This window comes from Enhydra lutris, unplaced genomic scaffold (genome assembly GCF_002288905.1).
Source record: "Enhydra lutris kenyoni isolate GAN:26980312 unplaced genomic scaffold, ASM228890v2 scaffoldscaffold64, whole genome shotgun sequence".
Lineage (NCBI taxonomy): Eukaryota > Metazoa > Chordata > Mammalia > Carnivora > Mustelidae > Enhydra > Enhydra lutris.
Genome location: NW_019154148.1, coordinates 60032 through 65754, shown reverse-complemented (window position 1 = coordinate 65754; position 5723 = coordinate 60032).

Here is a 5723-nt window from a genome sequence, read left to right as displayed (position 1 = left end):
TATCAGTAATGTGATTGGCAGCTGTAAGGTGCCATTACGGTAAAATGATCAGTTTTGAAAGCTTACATCATAATAAGTACATTCCTCACACATATAAAAAGCTGTTTACTCTTCACCTCTTCAGGAAAATAACCTGTTATAAAATAATACTTAAATTTAAATATCAAGTCTGGAAATCTCTGTGAAAAGCAAGATGCTAGGCAGTTGGGTTTGTCTCGTAATTTCCCGTATTTCTTTCATGACACTGAGGCATGCTGCTGTAAGAGAAGGTGGTACTATTCTGTGAATGTTTTGTTTACTTTGCTAACTCACACTTAACCCAGTTCACATCCCTGTCATCACTTCTGGCAGAACACCCAACATTCGGAGTTTCCCGGGACCCCTTCCTAACACAAACCTTGGAGCTAAGTAATACAGGTAACTAGGGGGAAGAACTTCTGTTAGGTCCATCATGGTCACCGATGATCAGGCTGTTAATCTTTTCCAAAGCAGGGAGCCACATACATCTGAACACCTGTTTCCTTACCGCCAAGCCAGACTGCTGGCCCTTGGCTGTGGCTCCCTAGGGTGAGGGGCATTGTGTTGGGACTGCAGGTAGCTGAGAGACATTCTCTCACAGGTACTCTCTGTTCTCTGGTGCAGTGAAGGAATTTTTTTGTGAAGGTATCTGCTTTTCCAAGAACCTTCTTAATTCTCCATTACTCTTGAAACCTAGTTCCCTTTCTCTTTGTAGTTGAAGCGTTCCCTTCTCCCTTGAAATTCTGTAGCCATGCTGGGACAATTCTAGAACACAAAATACTGTTTTCATATTCTAGGGAAACCCAATTATCCAAGCACAAAAATGTATCTGCTCTGAAAAAAAGTAAGGAGTGAATGGGGGGGAATTCTTTTTATGTGTAACAAAAACTACACAAATGTGAAAACTTAAGAATATTATTCTGCAAAGTTTAGGGGTGCCTGGGTGGCTCAGTGGGTTAAAGCCTCTGCTTTCAGCTCTGGTCATGATCCCAGGGTCCTGGGATGGAGCACCGCATCGGGCTCTCCGCTCAGCAGGAGGCCTGCTTCTCTTCCTCTCTCTCTGCCTGCCTCTCTGCCTACTTGTGATCTCTGTATGTCAAATAAATAAATAAAATCTTTAAAAAAATTATTCTGCAAAATTTAGCTACTATAAACTTATTTAGGTTTTTTGTTTTCTTTGTTTGCTTCAGTTAGACATAAAAATGTGCATCCTTAGGACCTGAGTAAGGGAATGTTTTCTTCTAGAAACAATGTTAACAATCAAGTAAAAAGAGTCTTCAAAAAACAAGAAGAGGTGGGAAGGATTGAGATTGTAGTTGAAAGGAAATGCTTGGGGGTCCCTGGGTGGCTCAGTGAGTTAAGCCTCTGCCTTCGGCTCAGGTTATGATCTCAGGGTCCTGGGATTGAGCCCCATATCAGGCTCTCTGCTCGGCGGGGAGCCTGCTTCCCCCTTTCTCTCTCTGCCTGCCTCTCTGCCTACTTGTGATCTCTCTCTCTCTGTGTCAAATAAATAAATAAAATCTTAAAAAAAAAGGAAATGCTTGTTATTTATTTATTTATTTTAAAAGATTTTATTATTAGAGAGCATGAGGAGGGGGAGAGGGAGAAGCAGACTCCCCATTAAGCAGGGAGCCCAGTGTGGGGCTTGATCCCAGCACCCTGGGATCACGACCTGAGCCAAAGGCAAACACTTAACCAAATGAGCCACCCAGGTGCCCCAGGAGATGCTTACTTTAGTCCCTTCAGACTGCTGTAACAAAATACCTTAGCATGGGTGGCTAAAAAACAGACCTTATTTCTCACAATTCTGGAGGCTAGGAAATCCAAGGTCAAGGTGTGAGCATTGCCTGGAGAGAGTGACTTCATGGCCTGTAGACAGCTGCCCTTTCTCTGTGTGCTCACATGGTCTATACTTAGGTTATGCTTCTAGAGAGTTCTCTGGTTTCTTCCTTTTCTTATAGGAGCACTAGCCCCATCATGGGGGTACCACCCTCATGACCTCATCAAAACCTAATCACCTTCCAAGGGATCTGCTTTCAAGTACCATCATGTTGAGGGTGAGTATTTCAACATGTGAATTTCAGGGGAACACAGACATTCAGTCCTTTATGATGCTATTAGAAGCGTTTTTTCAACTTTATTTAACAGATGGTTTTCAGGTTTAATATATCACTTTTATCATCCAAGCCATCACACAGGTCACCATTATTCTCTGTTGACTTCTGTTGTTCATGTGATGGAATATGAACAGCTGAATCTTAATCATGACCTGATCTCTTCCTTTCTCCACTTATATTGTACATGTCAGCCACTTTGGCATTTCTCCTAATATGTCTTACCATTTTTTCAAATTCAATAAACTGAAAACTGAACTTCCCCTCATGTTTTTCTCAAAAAGCCTTCCTGGCATTCTTAATTATCTGGTTGGAGCCAACAATGACCTGGTCACTCATTCCCACAATTGAGTCATCTTTGAAGTTGACCCCCCCTGTCAAGTACAGTCCTCAAGTGTAATATACTTGGTTTTTCCTTCCTAGTCTTACCGACTCCACTGTCATCCTTTGTGATTCAGACACTTAATATTTCATGTCTGGAGTATTGCCGTTGTCACTTTTGTTTCCATTTTTACTCCTAACAGACCCTCCTGTGGTGACTTGGTTATTCTTCCTCTAGCTTGCCTTGGTTCATGTTACTCCCTTGCTTAACATTGTGGATATTTTACGTGTCTGTGATAACACTTGATTATGTCTGGCCGTCAAAGCCATATGATCGGGGCTCATTTCACTTCTGCATTCACCTGCATTAGACTCACTGCCAAAATCTTTCTTGATTGCTTTCCTTTCCCTTTCCTGGTATGCTTTCAGAGCGCCTCTCTGCTTCTCAAAATTCTGCCATTCCTTGAGGCCCGGTTTTACTCACACCATCTTTATTAACTCTCCTTGAGAGAGTTAATAGCCATTAATAGGCTAAGTTCTAGCCATTAATAGGCTTCTCTCCTGAGAACTGCTGTTATATTTCTTCTGCCATCCATTTGGCACACAATGTCCATTGATTTGCATTTTACTTTGGCTTTTTTGTTTGGATTATTTCGTCTCCTTTGGGTTTATTTGTAGCTAAAGCAGGTTTAAATTTACATTTGCAACTCAAGATAGTTACATGTGTCATTTTAGTTCTCTTTTACACCATAACTAGTTTTGTTCGGAACTGAGCCAAGTTCTGGAGTTCACATTTCTTCTGATGAAGGGTCTGTTGATTCTCAATAATCACACACTAGGAAATCTTAATTTCCACAACCGGAGAGGGCCCAGGAAATTTTTTGGTCTCCTCTGTGGCTCTCTGGAAGTGTATGAACTAAGATGGGATGATGTTAGCATTGTGTCTGTTGTACAGTGGCCGACTCATCATGGCATGTGTCCAAGTGCATAGTTGCTCTCGGTTTTCTAAGGAGGCAGGGGGAGCCTCCTTAGTGACTTTTTGGATTCTCTTGGCCTCTCCTACCTTTGAGCACTGAGCAGTTTGCTTATCCCCAGTTACAGCCAGGGCCTCTGGATTCTGGGCATATTTGCCCAGCTCAGCTGCCACTGCCTGCTAAGTCAGAGCTCTTACGGATTTCCTCTTCTGGACTCAGACAGAATAGTGCATTCTGGTTGTGAGATCCAGCTTTACAATAAGCCACCAAAGTGGCAGAATGATATACTTTGGTATTGGGGGTAACGACCTTCCTATGGAGAAAACAGAACATTCTAAGGAGCCATGCAGCTAAACGTGATCTTTCTTTTTCTTCACTTTGAAAACCTTCTCTGAAGTAGAGTTTCTCTGTGGAGTTTGTCCAGAGATGTCCTTTGTTTAGAAAGTAGCTTACTGTGAAGCCACAGCCAATAGGGGGCCTTGAGGCCATTTCATGAGTTCCTTCCTTCCTTCCTTCATGTATTCTTTCTCTCCTCATAGGCTCTGAGATTACATCCTACCAAATCTTTGAGGGTGTTCTGGAACCAATTCCAGTGAGGGTTGGGATTGGTTTCCTTGACAACACCAAACAATTCTTGGACACCAGGTGGGTGTCCTACAATTCAACTCACTTCTGACATTGTCTACTCATATTAGATCTCTTAGGTTAACAGTTCAGTACTACCAGACTGATCCCCAAAGACACTTCAGACACTAGTTAACAGGCTGGGCTCTTGACCAATCATCTATATTGGAGGTTCCAACAACTCTCACCATAGGTTTCAGATGCCAGTAGCAAGTCCAGGTTATTACCTGTACTTCTGATCAACCAAAAAGAAATCAGAGGTTCCTACAAACCCCTCCTTTCCTGGGTCTCATTACTTTGCTAGAATGGCTCACATAATTCAGAGAAACAGTTTACTTACTAGATCACTGGTTTATTATAAAAGGATATAACTCTGGTTCTCTTTTCTGAACTCCTGTCCCAGCCTTCCCTACAGTCCAGGAGTCTTTCTCTTTTTCCTTCTCAGTTCTCTAATTGTTTTTGCATTTTTGAACCTAAATATTTTCTTCTTGTAATAGAATCTGGGTCTTGCAAATGAGTGCATTGCCCTCCAGACTATTATTTCTGACAAGTGCTTTTAAAAATCTGTTTGGAAGGTTAAGTCCAGGCAGTTAATCCTTTTTTCCCCTCGACGCAGCACTTTCTTTCTTCCTGATCAGTGGATAGTACTGGCTCCATGGGTTCAAGGATCACAGGGCAGCAAAAAGTTTTCTGGAAATAAAGACCTTATTCAGTGGAAATCATCCAGTAGGGGAATGGAAAAGAATGTGTTGTATGTATTCACCAGTTAAAATGAATGACACAGATCTATGTATCTTTATCTCAATGCAGACATATCAGTGTCTAATGTTTAGTAGAATTATGTTTCTAAAGCGACAAATACAATTTTAGCTGCATGATGGGTTCATGGACTTTTTATTTATTTATTTATTTTTAAGATTTATTTGAGAGAGAGAGGGAGTGAGTTGGGGGAGGGGAGCAGAGGAAGAGGCAGACCCTTACTGAGCAGGGAGCCCAACGGACTCAAGCCGGGGACCTGGAGATCATGACCTGAACCAAAGGCATCTAGATGCTTAACCAACTGAGCCACGCAGGAGCCCCAGGTTCATGGACTTTTTAAAAACATTATTCAGTGTTCTCAGTGTTTGAAAGTTATAGTATTTTTTTAGAAAAGAAAAAAAATTATCTCAATTTAATAGTCACTGCATTATCCTTCTATATAGATTATATATTTGGGAATAAAAATATAATCTTTCAAACAGGATCTCTCATGATTGCACTTCTTCATATCACTTCAAATCACTTATGCTTATAACAGTTAATTAATCCAGTAAACATTCATCAAATGGTGGTATAAAGATACCAGATTGATAGTGACGGAGTAGAAGTGATGTACTGATCATGCTCTGGGCTCTCAAGTAGCAGAGAAGGAAAATTAGATGGAGTCGTACTTACTACACTGAAATCTGACTTGTGGGGTGACTACTTTTATGTTACTTTTCATTTTCTTGAACCCATGAATGACTCAGCATGTGTGTGTGTGTGTGTGTGTGTGTGTGTGTATGGATGGTAGAAAGACGAAGCCCACAGTGAGCACCAGAGCCCTGGGAAGGGAATCTGTGGTGAGGGCTGCTTAAACACAGCTGTCCAGGCTTGGCTGGACACCCCAGCGAACTTGCTCCTCCCTCCCTCA